The following is a 17,873-nucleotide window of genomic DNA, read 5'->3' as shown; positions in this document are numbered from 1 at the left end:
TGAATTATAAACTTAATCAGTGAATCTAAGTCTGGTCTCTGTACAACCCTTAAGAAACACTGTTGCCTATGAGTGTCCATCTGAATACATAGTAGCAAAGTTGGCAAATCTTTTCTATTTCAGTTCACACACACCAAGAGAACATCACAATGAGGCCAGGCATCAAAAGTAAACTGCATCTGGGGGTAAACAATTCTCAGCACATCCCCTTTCCTCATCTCACTGGCTTCACCCAAACTGAGATTCATTTTGTGTTCCATTGCTCCTTTGAGAAATAATCACTCACCACCTTAGCCCTTTTCCCAGTTTCTGTCTCTCTGACAATGTCTGTGGTTTCAAAATGCCTCATTATCCTGGCTCTCCCACTGAGCCCTCGGTGTGACGGCATCTGCCTTGCCTGTGGAAAGAACAGACAGGTTTTTCTCTCAACAGTCCTGTACAGAGATCTGACCAGTGTGTTGTCAAGATAATTCCAAATGCAGTCCTTGGGAATAAGATAGCAGACTGTCTGGGTCTGGTGTCATCCACCAGGAAGATGCTGTTCCATTTCCTAGTCAAGGAGGAAAGTTCTGTGGTGCTGAAAAGACAAAGCTATATACAGTTCCTTGAGAGCTAATCAACAAAGCCTGGGGTGAGAGAAATATAGAACACACACACACACACACACACACACACACACACACACACACACAGAGAGAGAGAGAGAGACAGAGAGAGAGAGAGAGAGAGAGAGAGAGAGAGAGAGAGAGAGAGAGTGTTTGATCAGTTGAAGACAGAATTGAGCGGTATATTTAATAGTCTGGCCACATTGCTTTTTCTCTGACCTGTTTCCCATATATTCTGTTGACAGCTTCTTGCTACCTATCATGAAACAATAAAAATCTTTTGAGAAGACGAAACTACTCTAATACCTTCTTTAAAGAGAGAAAAAATGCAGAAAGTTAGCCTGCAGGAACTTTCTTTTTCATAGATATGCAATTTACAGTATTTAAATAAAAGCTTTTGATCCTAGGTTGAAATGATCTTGTCAAAAATGTATATGAAAGACATTTACACTTAGCTCTTTTCTACTTAAGGTCACAGCTGAGCCTTCTCAAGTCTTTGCTGCACAGAAATCTTGACTGGCACCTGACTTAACTGTTTTTGAATAGTTGAAAACATGACGCAGGGATGGCTGTTCTGTTCTCTACCCCCTTTTAACAAACTTCGTTGGCATTAATGCTGGAGCGCTAATGAAGTGTGCATGGGCTTCTTGTCTGAAGTATATTTTAAGGAGGAAGCAAAACAACAAAAAATTATTATATTAACACAATATTTCAAAAAATCAAAATCAACATCCACCTCCATGATGGAAAAATATAAAAATTCAAAATGAGACAGCATCAGTGTTCCTGGTTTTACTTTTTAAATGGGTGCTGATAGAATAGAATGGATGGATACCAGTGACAACCAGCAGCCAGTGACAACCAGCAGCATAAGAAGTGGCATTTCTGGAGCAGGAGCACATTTTATTCAGGAAGAGTTTGGCCAAGAGATTCATGGACCAAAATCGTGGGCTGTAGTATGTTTTCATCACAGACACTATTACCACATAGAGTACTCCCAAAAGGATGAACTATTTTTAATGGAAAAAATGAGGTAAGAGCTACCAATAAGGTACACTTTGCCCATCTCCGGGCATCTGCTAACCAGAAGGGAAGGAAGGAGAGCAGAGGTGGTCATTGGACCAGGAGCAGTGTCAGACTCCTAAGCAGATATCCTATTGGAACATGGAGATAGACCACTGTTTGTACACATCATGTAATTACAAGAAATATTGCAGTGTTTACATGTTTGCTTAATAAATATTGTTTTTAGCCTTCATGTTTCTAACTATGTAGATGAATTCATAGTCGAAGGTTTTGAAATTCTTCCTAAACTTCTTCATCATTAAAAATAGCATATATACATACATCATAAAATATGCCTGTTACTTTGTTTTTTTCAAATGCGTTATCTGTGGCACTAAATATATTCATATGATTGTGCAGTAATCACTACATGGCTGAAGTAGGGATGCTTAGTGAGTGGGGCTTGGTTTTTTGTTTATGTCAATTTGACACCATCTAGAGTCATCAGAGAGGAGGAAACTTCAATTGAGAAAACGTCTTCATTAGACAGTGTATGTAAGCCTGTTGGACATTTTCTTAGTTAATGATTGATATGAAGTTAATTGTTGATGATGACTTCTCAAGTTGGTGGTCCTTTCCTACAAGAAAGCAGGCTGAGTGAGTCATGAGCAATAAGGAATGGTCTCCTCTGGCTTCTGCATCAGCTCCTACCTTCATATTCCTGCCCTATGTGAGTTGCGTTTCTGTTTCGGCTCCCCATAATGGGTGTTATTCAGGATATGTAAGCAAAATAAGGGGTTTCCTCCCCAATTTGACTTCCATTATGTTGTTTCATCGCAGCAAGAGTTATCCTAGCTAAGACAGTGGATAAAGGGCTTTCTGTGACAGAATGAAGAACTGAGTCTGGATTTGTAAACCCATGCTCCAATGGCAAGATAGTCAGAGACAAGAGAACCCCCAGAAGCCTCCAGGCTAGCTAGACTGGTGCATACCATTGTGAACAACAGAGATTCTGTGTGAAGCAATGGGGAAGGGAAGGATTGATCGCTGAGATTTTCCTATGATCTCCAAACATACATGGAGGCATTTGCACACCTACAGAATGATACATGAGCGCGCGTGCGCGCGCACACACACACACACACACACACACACACACACACACACACACACACACACACACACCATGCATAGAAGATACCCACTTAAAAACCCAATAATAACAACTACTACCCATGGCTAGAGCATTTTTATATTGAAAAGTTCACCTTATCTCTCTTTTCTCCCCCGTCCTCCCTACAGATGATCCTTACCCCGCTTCCTTTTCCATCCAATCTTCTACCCAGTTACCTCATTCTACCGACTTCTCATGTCTATCTTGTTTCCCTTCTGAGAAAGATTCAACCATCCTCACTTGGACCCTCCTTGTTATGTGGCTTTTTGAGTCTGTTGACTATAGCTAATTATCCTGTACTAATATTGTATGATTATAGCTAGTTATCCTGTGTAGCTAATTCCACTTAAAAGTAAGTATATATCATGTATTTCTTTTGTGACTGGGTTACCTCACTCAGGATGATATTTTCTAGTTCCATCCATTTGCCTGTGAAATTCATGGTGTCCTTGTTTTTAATGGCTGAGTAATATTCCATTGTGTAAATATGAGCCACATTTTCTCTATCCATACTTTAGTTGAGAGACATCTAGGTTGTTTTCAATTTCTGGCTATTACCAATAAAGCAAAAACCATAGTTGAGCAAGTGTCCTTGTGGGATTGTGAAACATTCTTTTGGGTGTATGCCCAGGAGTGGTATAGCTGGGTCTTGAGGTAGAATTATTTCCAATCATCTACCCAGTGATTTCCAGAGTAGTTATGCAAGTTTTCACTCTCAACAGCAGTGGAGGTGTTTCCCTTGCTCCATAACCTCACCAGCAGGTGTTGTTTTGGAGTACGGAACAGTCTCTAGGATGTGCCAGAGACCTGGGATGAGGAGAGGCCCAGAGGGTCTATGGCGACAACTCTAGCTGAGATTCTTAGCAGAGGGGAACATGGATCCTGAAGTGACTGGCCACTTCCTGTAGTCAGGTAGAACTCCAACTGGAAAGATAAGGACAGCAACCCACCCACAAAGCCTTCAACCAAAATGTGTCTTGTCTACAAGATATTCAGGGACAAAGTTAGAGCAGAGACAGAGAAAATGGCTGACTAATGACTGCCCCAAATTTAGACTCATCCCATGGACAAGAATTAATCCCCAACACTATTAAAGATATTCCATTTGCTTATAGAGACCTAGCATAACTGTCCTCTGAGAGGTTCCACCCAGCAGCCAATGGAAAGGAAAGCAGAGACTCACACCCAAACATTAGATGGAGCTTGGGGAGTCTTTAAGTTGGAAGAAAGACTGAGGGATCTAAAGAGGACAGAGACTCCACAGGTAAATCAACAGAGTAAACTAACTTGGACCCCTGGGGGCTCCTAGAGACTGAATCACCATCCAAAGAGTAAACACCAGCTGTACCTAGATCCCTTGCACAGATATAGTAGATGGGAAGTTTGCTCTTCATATGGGCTCCCCCAATACTGGAGAAGAGGTTATCTCTGAACCTGCTTGCTTGTGGATCCCACACCCCTAAATAGATAGCCTTGTCTGTCCTCAGTGGGAGAGGATGCACATAGTTCATGGCAACTTGATGTGCAGGGCAGGGCATGTAAAAATGTGTAGAACTTTTGTGAGGAAGTATTGGGAAGGAGAGGAAGGTAGGATATAGGGTTATAAAGTGAATGAATAAATAAATTTAATAAAAAAGAAAATGTCACTTGAAACACTATAGTTACTACACAGCTCCCCTTTCCCTATAACATGTAACCTCCTGCCCGTGGATTTCATGACTAGATCTCATATGAGTGGAGTCATATAGTTTTTATCCTTTTGTTGTGACTTGTTGCACTAGTTATGATATTTACCAAGATTCAATCATGTTGTAACACATGGCAAAATCCCCCACCTCAAAGCTCATGACGCACCATGGACTCTCTGGAGTTTCCTTCATGAAACTTTCCTTTTGTTGGCCACCCATCGGTTGACAGATGCTTAGTTTGCATTCATCTGCTGGCTAGTGGTAGTAGTGCTGATACGTGTGTGAGTGAACAATTGTCTCCTTCATCTGAATCTTCAAGATCCCATGTATGAGTGCCTGTGTGTGCCTACGTATGTGCACATGCATGTAGTATGTACACATGCATGTAGTATGTGTACATATATGTAGTATGTGCACATGCATGTAGTATTGCACATGTGCATTCCCAGAAGTAGATTTCTTGTGTCATCTGACAATTCTATGTTTAATTGGAGGTTTAAAGCTACTGTTTCTTTCCCACAATGGCTACATTTTCCATTTCCCTTAACTGTACAGTACCCCAGATTTCTGTCTTTCCATGGTTTTTCTTACACTAATATTTTTTGTAAGCCTTTTATTCTTTTTTTCTCCTTGAAGTAACCATTCAAATCGGTATGGATTGTTATCATGATTTTGATTTGTTTTTTCATGGTTAGTGATGATAAATCTATTCTATTATTTATCTGTATATACCCTCTTTGGAGAAATGTAAACTGAAGGTGTTTGTGCATCGTTAATTGGTGTTAGTTTTTCCTGTGGTTGAGATTTATTTACCAGTTCATTTATTTCAGATGTTTTTCTTCTAACACACACACACACACACACACACGCACGCACGCACGCACACGCACACACACACAGACACACACACACAATTTAGAGGGAGTTGTTTTCAATGTCATGGTTTATGTTTTAATTCTACAAAATATGTTTTGGCAGAAAAAAGTTTTAATTTTGGTGACCTCCCTTTTCTGTTCCGGTTTCCTTTGTTTTTATTAATGTCCTTAAGCAATAACTGCCAAGTTCAGTGTCATGCAAAACCTTGCCATGTCATCTGTTAGTTTCATAGTTTATATTCTTACCTGTATGTAAGTCATGGTCTAGATTAAGATAATTTTTCGATATGATGTAAGGACCCACTTTCCTTCTTTTGCACATAAACATTCAGTTTTTCTGACAGCATTTGCTGATAATGTACTTTTGGATCTGAGTCATCCTGCCATTTTGTTAAAAATCATTTGACCATGTGTGAAAGCTTGGGATTCTAGACTCTGTAGTCGATTCTTCAACCTCTGTGTACTGTTTTCATTGTTGTTAACTCTGCATGAAGTTCTGAAATCAAAAGGCAAGGAGTCTCCAACTTTTTCTATTTAGTAAGATTACCCGGGTAATTCAGAGTTCTTCCTAATCTCACATTATCCTTATTTTTCTTTCATTTTGTTTTGTTTTGTTAGTTTTTGAGACAAAATACTTTTGTGCAGGTCAGAGTTGCCTCACAGTCACAGCATTCACTGTCTGGACTTCTGACCGTTAGGATGTCAGGCCATCTCGTGTGGCAGTTCTGTGACTTTTCAGGAGGAAATTTGAACAAATGTGTATTCACCACAGATAGGCACCAAAGGATGCAGATCAAAGAAAAAAACTCACCCAAGTCGAATTTAGTAAAGCAGCGAGGTGATTAGGATTATCATAGGAGCTTGCGTGAGTCCAAGGTAGATAACTCATGTGAAAGCCCTCCCTTCTGCCAGCACGCGTGCATCCTGCATGGGTGATGCTCATGAAATCTCTATCTTTGGAGTCCTTGTTTATGATCAGTCAAAGAGTCATGGATCCCAGCAATTGTTACTAGACAAATAGCCTTAGCAAGAGATGCTTTGAATTCTGTGTTTTACTGGCACGCCTATTTCATATATGCTTCCTTTATCTCCTAAGCCGTACACATTTCTGAAAGGGTTGATCTCATTTGTCCACTTCATAAGATCCAGAGTCACCTAGAAGACAGGAATCTGCACACAGTGGAGTCAAATTGTCTAAATAAAGATTCTTAAAATGTCTAGAAGGATATTCCTGATTAGGTTGACTGATATGGGAAGACCCACTCCCCTTAACTGTGACTGGCACTATTCCTGGGGCTGGCATGATGGAGAAAGCTGGCAGAGCATCACCTTTGGACCATAGGTTGCAGAATGGCCTAGCCTGGGTTCTAAGTACATAAATCAAGCACCTGAAATGAAAGCATTTGATAAGCTTAGTAATGGTGCTGATGTGCTAGGTAGGTTAATCAGACTATATAAAACTATGGTGACAGATTGTTCACTGTGTATAGGGCACATTAAACTGGTTGACAAGGTAAGAGTTCTTGATAGGAGAGGACTATATCTGAATGCTAGACATTTGCAATGGGTGCATATCTTTATTCTGAATGTGAACTTGAACAGCGGATATCAAGTCAAGTCAAATGCTCAGTAATGGAACGACCAACCATGTTACAATACCAACGGGTATGAGAAGGCGACCTCAGCATACTCATTATAGCCTATCTTTTGTATATTTTGTTTACTTCCATTAATACCACAGGTGAAGCATTTCTAGGAAGAGAAAGGAATTTTAGAGTTTAAATGTAAATCATTCCATTCTTCTATCAGACTCATTTTGAGAATAGGATGCATACTGGAAACTGGAGTTTTAGGAAGGTTTTGGAGGAAATAAAGTATTACTTATTTCTGTATATTGTTTATTACACAATGCCAGAACACAGATCACGGACTTAGATGAGAGAAGAGATTGCCTGTCCTCTCTATACATACTCCAAGCTTGGCACCTTCCATTCTTTCTATCCCCTTCCTAGCTCACCTTCTGGCCCCAGGCTGGCTCCGCCTACATTGGTTCCACACCTCTTGTGTTTAACTCACTTCCAGCTTCCTTGTTTTTCTTCTTCCTCTGTCTAGGATGAAAACTGTACCTCCCTTTTGTTCTGCTGCGCAGCAAAAGCATCTCTGAAAATATGTTCTGAGCCAAGAAATTCGAGGGATAATACGTTATATGTAATATGGTATAGATTATTATAGTCGTTCTATAATCATTTTTCTTTGATCAGGGCTATTTAAAACCTTGTACAGCAGTTAATTTTGTGATGCAAATGCTAACACTTGTGACCCAGGGCAGGAGTGTCTCTTGCTGGTTACTTCCATCACAGGGGATGGGGAGAGTTACTGGCTGATGAGGATTCCATTGGACTTGTTTTCTTTTCTTGGAGTTCACAGTGAAGAAGAAGTGTAGAGTAGAGGCTGGGATTATTTTGAATGTTTGCACTGATTCTCCTTTGCTAGCTAAGAAGTCACGGTGGTATTGCTATTTGCGGCTGTGTTTTTCACACGTTCTCTAGCATCCTGTGCCTCCGTTGCCTGGGAACTGTATTTATATTTACACCGTGAAGCGTGAATATGCCGCTGTCCTTTGGGGGAAAGGATCTATCAAATAATCCTTCTGCCTGAGTATTATTAAGTGGACCATGGCATTTTTTCCTGTTAGTTTTTGCTTGGAGCCCTTGGGACATGTGAGGTGGCCTTGTTCACTTCAGTGGGCTTCAGAAGGGTGAGCCTGATTTTAAAGAAACATAAATTTAGTCGAAAGAGAGGGTAACATGGCATAGCTGAATAATGGCCTTTAATAGGCAAACCAAATAGCCAAATGCAAGATGCTCACTGCATGCTATGACTTAAGGAATGCATATTCAATGCAATGCATTATTAAATACAGCATTGAGCATATGGGTATCTACAATTAATGTATATAAATGGCTGATAAAATTGCTCAGTATTAGAAAGCTAGCGGCAAAAATGACCTAATATGTCAAGCAGACAAGTAGGCAGCTACCATTTTCTTTGTACACCTTACAGATGATAAATTAGTTTTATGGTCTGCATGGGGCTCTTATCACACCATAGCACCGAGTGCCTGATAAAGAAAAAAAATGCCTTGGTTCAAAAATCGAACTAGAATTTGGAGTCCCAGCAGAGCTCATTTTTAAATGTAAAGAATTTTAGCCTCCTTCCTTTAGGGAAGATTTATTGAGACCAAGAGAAATGTAGATCTTGGTTATGTGTTTTGATTAAAACTTGATTTTTGTTTTTATTGACACTAGGTGAAATGTGAATCTGTCATAACTGGCTGCTTATTGATTGAGAGCAATTTGGTCCAATGGGCGCAGGACAGGAAGGGGAAAGGGATGCTGTGTTTTATTTCTAGTCCTCCTGCTAACAGAGGAAGCTGACCTTTGAGACAACTTTGTAACTCTTTGCTGCCTCCTTTTGCTCTATTTAATTCCCCTCAAGGGTGGAAAGAAACACTTTGTCTTGCACCCTAGGCCCACAGGATGTAGGGGAACAACTCTCCAGTACAATGGAAGGGAACAGACTAATGTATCTTAGTATCATATGCTGCAAGCGTTTCCTAAATAAATAGTATTACGGTGCAGTATGTGTGTGTTTGTGAAAGTCACATATATCTGTTTAAAAATCCTCCATGGAGACAAACCCAGGAAAAACTAGGCTGACCAGGCTCTTGAATGGCTTATGTATGTGGTTTCTTATCCTTTGTGAGTGGTTCTGTTCCATAAATGTAAAAATTGTGTGCTCTCTGTTCTCACAGTTGAAATCCCAAATAAGTTAAATATTGTGGTAAGACTAAATTATTATAATAGGATTGGGTCCAGCTATGTTTTCAAATGGTTAGAGGCATGTCTCCCAAACCCTTTCTTCCCCAGAACCTCTATTTTACCCTCCATGCCTCTTGTAAGTCGTTCTACCAGACCACTGTGTTGGTTCATTGTTTTATAGGCAGCGCGATGTTTCATAATCAAAGCGATTATCTTTGTGTGTGACAGAAAGCTCTCCTGAACCCCGAGGTGCCCCTCAGACTTCAGAGGCAACCGTATTCCTCATTTTAGAAGCAGCGTGAATCAGAGGGCTGTGACTTGAGAGTGGAGGCGGTTAGGAGGCACAAAGAGGAGCGACTTGCAGCAGTAACGGGATGATTCTATTTCACGATCCTCTTTTTTATTTTATCCTAGCTTGTTTTTGTGTCTTACGTGTTCCGAGAAAAATGATATTTTCTTCAGAAAGTTATGGTTAAAAAAATCACTTCTTTTTCTACAGATAATTAGGGTGTATCATTACAGCTCCTGCACAATGAGAAGAAGTGCCCAGTTTTCCTTGAGTACTTAGCCTGACTGTTATTTAGAGGAACCACATACAGGGATGTGCTAAGGGCAAGTCAGAAGACACCCTTAGGTTCCAAAGTGGAAATTCATTCTTGGTTTATAACACACCACTAATACTCGATGTATTTTAAAATTTCCAGCTTCCCTCCCTCCCTAGTCCCTCCTTTTGCCCCCTTCCTATCATTCTTTCTTCATCAGTATGTTCATTAAATACAAATTTAATTAGTATCCATTCTGGGCTAAGAGCTAGTAATGCACCGCCATTCACGAACCTACCCATCATAATTCCACACACAACTACTCTCCTTCTTCCTAATACATTATCTGTTCAAACTGATGGCACATTACAGCTCTACCAGAGGCCACAGGCCTTGAATGCCTTATGGGGTTTCTTGGATAAGATCTTCCCCACACAATACTTCTCTACCCAAATGGCCTTGTCCTTCCTCACCTCTCAACTCATGCCTGGTGCTTCTTTGGGTGTTTGTAAAAGAGGCATAACCTAAGACGTCTCATCTAGACCTTACGAACCAGATTGCTGCTATGGAAGTTTCCTGCTACTGTTATTCAGTTGTCTTCCATTCCCGCTGATGCCATAAAGCAAAGGCCTTGTTCACATTATAGCTTCATCATCAACCAAGACCGTGGTGTAAAGAAGACATCCATAAATAGACTAAGGGACCCTCAGTGTTCTCTCATCAGCTGAGGAGAGGCTGCAGGCTGCTGTTTTAAAATGCAAGAAGGGGGACTTTGTTGTCACCTGCCTGCCTGCCAGCGCTCAGGCATATCTGGATGTGTTGTTTGAGATGACAAAAAAGACGCAGAGGACTGGGGAGCACGGAGATGGTTTTAATTGACCGCTAACTGAAAATGCTGATGGATTCTGTCAGACTTTGCCTGAATTGATCCCAGTGTGTGTTTATGCTATAACTAACTTTATCCCAGCGTCATGTAGTATGCAAATAAGGTCAAGCCCGGGTTTATTAGCAGATGTACATGTAGCAGCATTGCTGGCAATGAGGAAGGAAGATTCCCAATCCGCTCTGCTTGAACTCTGGTCTGGGAAATGCTTCCGGTACCCTGGAGTAGCCCTTAAGTGTAATACATGCATCGTCGTTCCCACAGCTGTCACTCATTGGCTGACGAGAAGCTTGTAATCTAGTGAACACTAATCTGGGTAGGTGAGTAAAGCCATTTTGTAGTTTTGCAAATATGCTCATCGGAAATAAAGTAAGGCTCTTCTGGGAAGGCAGGCGACCTTACCAGGTCGGGGAGTTGTTTAGACCCGAACACACAAAGCACTGTCAGAAAAAAAAAAATCAGCAGGATTTCCAAACAAACGCTGTTTCATTTTTATTTTTTTGTTGTTTGCTTAGTTTTGCTTCTGAGTTTGACTTGAGCTTCTTAGCAGCAGGAAAGCTGATCTGGGATGTCGTGGAAGTGACGCTTCCAAGTGGGGCCCACTCGGGCCGTGATAACAGCAGAGGACGCGGGGCAGGGATACTCACCAAGCACACGTGGAGACAGCCTTGATCTCAGCCTAGCTCAGGACTCTGTCCGCTCTCTCCCAGCCCCGGAGACTCTGACAGAAGGACATGATGCTTTGTTCTCGTTTGTGGTTAAAGCTCCCCAGAACGTGCGGCTGACAGAAGAACTGGAGATTGGTTTCTTTTCACAGAGAATCTAAATGAGCACGTAGACGAATATGCACAGAGCAGGATTTATGCCTCTGAATGTGGCTTGCAAAGAGGGAGTAAACCTCCTGAATTTAGCAATCAAATTTGTTAAGGCTTTTCTAAAGCCTAAACTTCCAATTAACAAGCAAATCATCATCAGGCAGCCAGAGAATGGCAGATTCATTCCATTCAACATCTTTTCAAAAGTGGATTTCATGCACTTATCTCCATGAAAACCCAGCGGGAAGATTTTCCCTGGGAGTGCTCCTACATCTGCCTGCTTCTAATGACAGTAATGGCAAGCAATATCCTACAATTACGGTGGGGATCTCACTTCACGCATGCAAATCATATCATTGAAGAGCCCAGCAAAAGCCATTTGTTCCTTGGAACCAGGAAATAGGGTTTGTGGGGCAAGTAACTGCTATTTGAAAGTGACTGGGGTCCCTGTTCCATAACCTCCAGTATGTGCATGAGGTGGTGAGTATGGACAGGTTCAAGAAAGAGGTCCAGAGTCCAGACCTCACAGAAGAAGTCAACTCTCCTTCCATTCCTAATGGACACAGAGCTTCCTTTGGTGTCTTTCAGGAAAGATTAGTTTTGTGAGTCATTTACTAAGGCAAATCACTCATATAAAGAAAAATAAAGACAGAGACAGGAATATAATCTTGCATGAGCATAGATGTGTATATGCATACATACATACACATGTTCACACACACACACTATCCACATGCATGGACTCATATACACTTATGTATACACAGTCATGCCAGTACATTCACTATCGATGACATCCATGAAGTGAAAGTTGAGGTGTCAGTGCTCAGTATATAGAATTTCTTTAGGTACCAGGATGGTCCTAATACCTTTCTCATTTGTGTCTGCTTACACCTCTCTCATCTGGGCTCTAAGAAAGCAGGAAGTGGCTTCTATAGTGATTCATGTAGAGCAGTGCACAAGACAATCTCACTTTAAATAGACCTTTCTGATGCCCAAAAGAATGTTTGCTCACATCCTGTCCTTACACTCTGGTCTTCCTTGAAGAACAGAGGATTGTTGACGAAATATTGTTGCAGGGTAGTCTTTCATTATGAGCTTCTTTGGAGAAGGCCTCAGCTCCTCTGTTTTGAGATCTGGAAACAGTAGCTGATCAGTAGTGACTGTAAAGCCTTATTACTTTACTCTTCTAAGCCTTAGTTACACTGATAATTAGGTCAAATCAGCCTGGAAGAGAGCTTGGCTCAAGCTGCCATTCTAATATGGACTATGAACCATGCTACTGTTAGACATGTCTTCTATTCAGATGCTAATATCTAGAGTTGCTTGCCAGCCATTTGTCCTTTAGAGTAAATGAATCTCACCCTTCTTCATCTCCTCCATGGGAAGTTTTTAGATAAAGAGAGCAGAAGCAGTTGTCTAGAAGACAGTCATAAAGTCAAGGAAACATTTGGAGACACCAGAGCCAATCAGTAAGAGTCTTGTATTGTTTTTTCCTCCAGAAACTATAGTGGAATATACTAAAAATAGACTTAACCTTCTTCTTTTTTTGGGGGGGGGTTTATTTCTATATTTTTTTTATTAACTTGAGTATTTCTTATATACATTTCAAGTGTTATTCCCTTTCCCGGTATCCGGGCAAACATCCCCCTCCCCCCTCCCCTTCCTTATGGGTGTTCCCCTCCCAACCCTCCCCCCATTGCCGCCCTCCCCCCACCAGTCTAGTTCACTGGGGGTTCAGTCTTAGCAGGACCCAGGGCTTCCCCTTCCACTGGTGCTCTTACTAGGATATGCATTGCTATCTATGAGGTCAGAGTCCAGGGTCAGTCCATGTATAGTCTTTGGGTAGGGGCTTAGTCCCTGGAAGCTCTGGTTGCTTGGCATTGTTGTACATATGGAGTCTCGAGCCCCTTCAAGCTCTTCCAGTTCTTTCTCTGATTCCTTCAACGGGGGTCCTATTCTCAGTTCAGTGGTTTGCTGCTGGCATTCACCTCTGTATTTGCTGTATTCTGGCTGTGTCTCTTAGGAGCGATCTACATCCGGCTCCTGTCGGTCTGCACTTCTTTGCTTCATCCGTCTTGTCTAATTGGGTGGCTATATATGCATGGGCCACATGTGGGGCAGACTCTGAATGGGTGTTCCTTCAGTCTCTGTTTTAATCTTTGCCTCTCTCTTCCCTGCCAAGGGTATTCTTGTTCCCCTTTTAAAGAAGGAGTGAAGCATTCACATTTTGATCATCCGTCTTGAGTTTCATTTGCTCTAGGCATCTAGGGTAATTCAAGCATTTGGGCTAATAGCCACTTATCAATGAGTGCATACCATGTATGTCTTTCTGTGATTGGGTTAGCTCACTCAGGATGATATTTTCCAGTTCCAACCATTTGCCTACGAATTTCATAAAGTCGTTGTTTTTGATAGCTGAGTAATATTCCATTGTGTAGATGTACCACATTTTCTGTATCCATTCCTCTGTTGAAGGGCATCTGGGTTCTTTCCAGCTTCTGGCTATTATAAATAAGGCTGCAATGAACATAGTGGAGCACGTGTCTTTTTTATATGTTGGGGCATCTTTTGGGTATATGCCCAAGAGAGGTATAGCTGGATCCTCAGGCAGTTCAATGTCCAATTTTCTGAGGATTCTCCAGACTGATTTCCAGAATGGTTGTACCAGTTTGCAATCCCACCAACAATGGAGGAGTGTTCCTCTTCCTCCACATCCTCGCCAGCATCTGTTGTCCCCTGAGTTTTTGATCTTAGCCATTCTCACTGGTGTGAGGTGAAATCTCAGGGTTGTTTTGATTTGCATTTCCCTTATGACTAAAGATGTTGAACATTTCTTTAGGTGTTTCTCAGCCATTCGGCATTCCTCAGCTGTGAATTCTTTGTTTAGCTCTGAACCCCATTTTTTAATAGGGTTATTTGTTTCCCTGCGGTCTAACTTCTTGAGTTCTTTGTATATTTTGGATATAAGGCCTCTATCTGTTGTAGGATTGGTAAAGATCTTTTCCCAATCTGTTGGTTGCCGTTTTGTCCTAACCACAGTGTCCTTTGCCTTACAGAAGCTTTGCAGTTTTATGAGATCCCATTTGTCGATTCTTGATCTTAGAGCGTAAGCCATTGGTGTTTTGTTCAGGAAATTTTTTCCAGTGCCCATGTGTTCCAGATGCTTCCCTAGTTTTTCTTCTATTAGTTTGAGTGTGTCTGGTTTGATGTGGAGGTCCTTGATCCACTTGGACTTAAGCTTTGTACAGGGTGATAAGCATGGATCGATCTGCATTCTTCTACATGTTGCCCTCCAGTTGAACCAGCACCATTTGCTGAAAATGCTATCTTTTTTCCATTGGATGGTTTTGGCTCCTTTGTCAAAAATCAAGTGACCATAGGTGTGTGGGTTCATTTCTGGGTCTTCAATTCTCTTCCATTGGTCTATCTGTCTGTCTCTGTAACAATACCATGCAGTTTTTATCACTATTGCTCTGTAATACTGCTTGAGTTCAGGGATAGTGATTCCCCCTGAAGTCCTTTTATTGTTGAGGATAGCTTTAGCTATCCTGGGTTTTTTGTTATTCCAGATGAATTTGCAAATTGTTCTGTCTAACTCTTTGAAGAATTGGATTGGTATTTTGATGGGGATTGCATTGAATCTGTAGATTGCTTTTGGTAAAATGGCCATTTTTACTATATTAATCCTGCCAATCCATGAGCATGGGAGATCTTTCCATCTTCTGAGGTCTTCTTCAATTTCCTTCTTCAGTGTCTTGTAGTTCTTATTGTACAGATCTTTTACTTGCTTGGTTGAAGTCACACCGAGGTACTTTATATTATTTGGGTCTATTATGAAGGGTGTCGTTTCCCTAATTTCTTTCTCGGCTTGTTTCTCTTTTGTGTAGAGGAAGGCTACTGATTTATTTGAGTTAATTTTATACCCAGCCACTTTGTTGAAGTTGTTTATCAGCTTTAGTAGTTCTCTGGTGGAACTTTTGGGATCACTTAAATACACTATCATATCATCTGCAAATAGTGATATTTTGACCTCTTCTTTTCCGATCTGTATCCCCTTGACCTCCTTTTGTTGTCTGATTGCTCTGGCTAGAACTTCAAGAACTATATTGAATAAGTAGGGAGAGAGTGGGCAGCCTTGTCTAGTCCCTGATTTTAGTGGGATTGCTTCGAGTTTCTCTCCATTTAGTTTAATGTTAGCAACTGGTTTGCTGTATATGGCTTTTACTATGTTCAGGTATGGGCCTTGAATTCCTATTCTCTCCAGGAGTTTTATCATGAAGGGGTGTTGAATTTTGTCAAATGCTTTCTCAGCGTCTAATGAAATGATCATGTGGTTTTGTTCTTTCAGTTTGTTTATATAATGGATCACGTTGATGGTTTTCCGTATATTAAACCATCCCTGCATGCCTGGGATGAAGCCTACTTGATCATGGTGGATGATTGTTTTGATGTGCTCTTGAATTCGGTTTGCCAGAATTTTGTTGAGTATTTTTGCATCGATATTCATAAGGGAAATTGGTCTGAAGTTCTCTTTCTTTGTTGTGTCTTTGTGTGGTTTAGGTATAAGAGTAATTGTGGCTTCGTAGAAGGTATTCGGTAGTGATCCATCTGTTTCAATTTTGTGGAATAGTTTGGATAATATTGGTATGAGGTCTTCTATGAAGGTTTGGTAGAATTCTGCACTAAACCCGTCTGGACCTGGGCTCTTTTTGGTTGGGAGATTTTTAATGACTGCTTCTATTTCCTTAGGAGTTATGGGGTTGTTTAACTGGTTTATCTGTTCCTGATTTAACTTCGGTACCTGGTATCTGTCTAGGAAATTATCCATTTCCTGAAGATTTTCAAGTTTTGTTGAATATAGGTTTTTATAGTAAGATCTGATGATTTTTTGAATTTCCTCTGAATCTGTTGTTATGTCTCCCTTTTCATTTCTGATTTTGTTAATTTGGACGCACTCTCTGTGTCCTCTCGTTAGTCTGGCTAAGGGTTTTTCTATCTTGTTGATTTTCTCAAAGAACCAACTTTTGGTTCTGTTGATTCTTTCTCTGGTCCTTTTTGTTTCTACTTGGTTGATTTCAGCTCTGAGTTTGATTATTTCCTGCCTTCTACTCCTCCTGGGTGTATGTGCTTCTTTTTGTTCTAGAGCTTTTAGGTGTGCTGTCAAGCTGCTGACATATGCTCTTTCTTGTTTCTTTCTGCAGGCACTCAGCGCTATGAGTTTTCCTCTTAGCACAGCTTTCATTGTGTCCCATAAGTTTGGGTATGTTGTATCTTCATTTTCATTAAATTCTAAAAAGTTTTTAATTTCTTTCTTTATTTCTTCCTTGACCAGGTTATCATTGAGTAGAGCATTGTTCAATTTCCAAGTATATGTGGGCATTCTTCCTTGATTGTTATTGAAGACCAGTTTTAGGCCGTGGTGGTCTGATAGCACGCATGGGATTATTTCTATCTTTCTGTACCTGTTGAGGCCCGTTTTTTGACCAATTATATGGTCAATTTTGGAGAAAGTACCATGAGGAGCTGAGAAGAAGGTATATCCTTTTGCTTTAGGATAGAATGTTCTATAAATATCCATTAAGTCCATTTGGCTCATGACTTCTCTTAGTCTGTCTACATCTCTGTTCAATTTCTGTTTCCATGATCTGTCCATTGATGAGAGTGGGGTGTTGAAATCTCCCACTATTATTGTGTGAGGTGCAATGTGTGTTTTGAGCTTTAGTAAGGTTTCTTTTATGTATGTAGGTGCCCTTGTATTTGGGGCATAGATATTTAGGATTGAGAGTTCATCTTGGTGGATTTTTCCTTTGATGAATATGAAGTGTCCTTCCTTATCTTTTTTGATGACTTTTAATTGAAAATTGATTTTATTTGATATTAGAATGGCTACTCCAGCTTGCTTCTTCTGACCATTTGCTTGGAAAGTTGTTTTCCAGCCTTTCACCCTGAGGTAGTGTCTGTCTTTGTCTCTGAGGTGTGTTTTCTGTAGGCAGCAGAATGCAGGGTCCTCGTTGCGTATCCAGTTTGTTAATCTATGTCTTTTTATTGGGGAGTTGAGGCCATTGATGTTGAGAGATATTAAGGAATAGTGATTATTGCTTCCCGTTATATTCATATATGGATGTGAGGTTATGTTTGTGTGCTTTCATTCTCTTTGTTTTGTTGCCAAGACGATTAGTTTCTTGCTTCTTCTAGGTTATAGCTTGCCTCATTATGTTGGGCTTTACCATTTATTATCCTTTGTAGTGCTGGATTTGTAGAAAGATATTGTGTAAATTTGGTTTTGTCATGGAATATCTTGGTTTCTCCATCTATGTTAATTGAGAGTTTTGCAGGATACAGTAACCTGGGCTGGCATTTGTGTTCTCTTAGGGTCTGTATGACATCAGTCCAGGATCTTCTGGCCTTCATAGTTTCTTGCGAGAAGTCTGGTGTGATTCTGATAGGTCTGCCTTTATATGT

The sequence above is a fragment of the Rattus norvegicus genome, chromosome 18 (genome assembly GCF_021556685.1).
Source record: "Rattus norvegicus strain SHRSP/BbbUtx chromosome 18, alternate assembly SHRSP_T2T, whole genome shotgun sequence".
NCBI lineage: Eukaryota > Metazoa > Chordata > Mammalia > Rodentia > Muridae > Rattus > Rattus norvegicus.
This window is presented reverse-complemented; position numbering follows the sequence as displayed.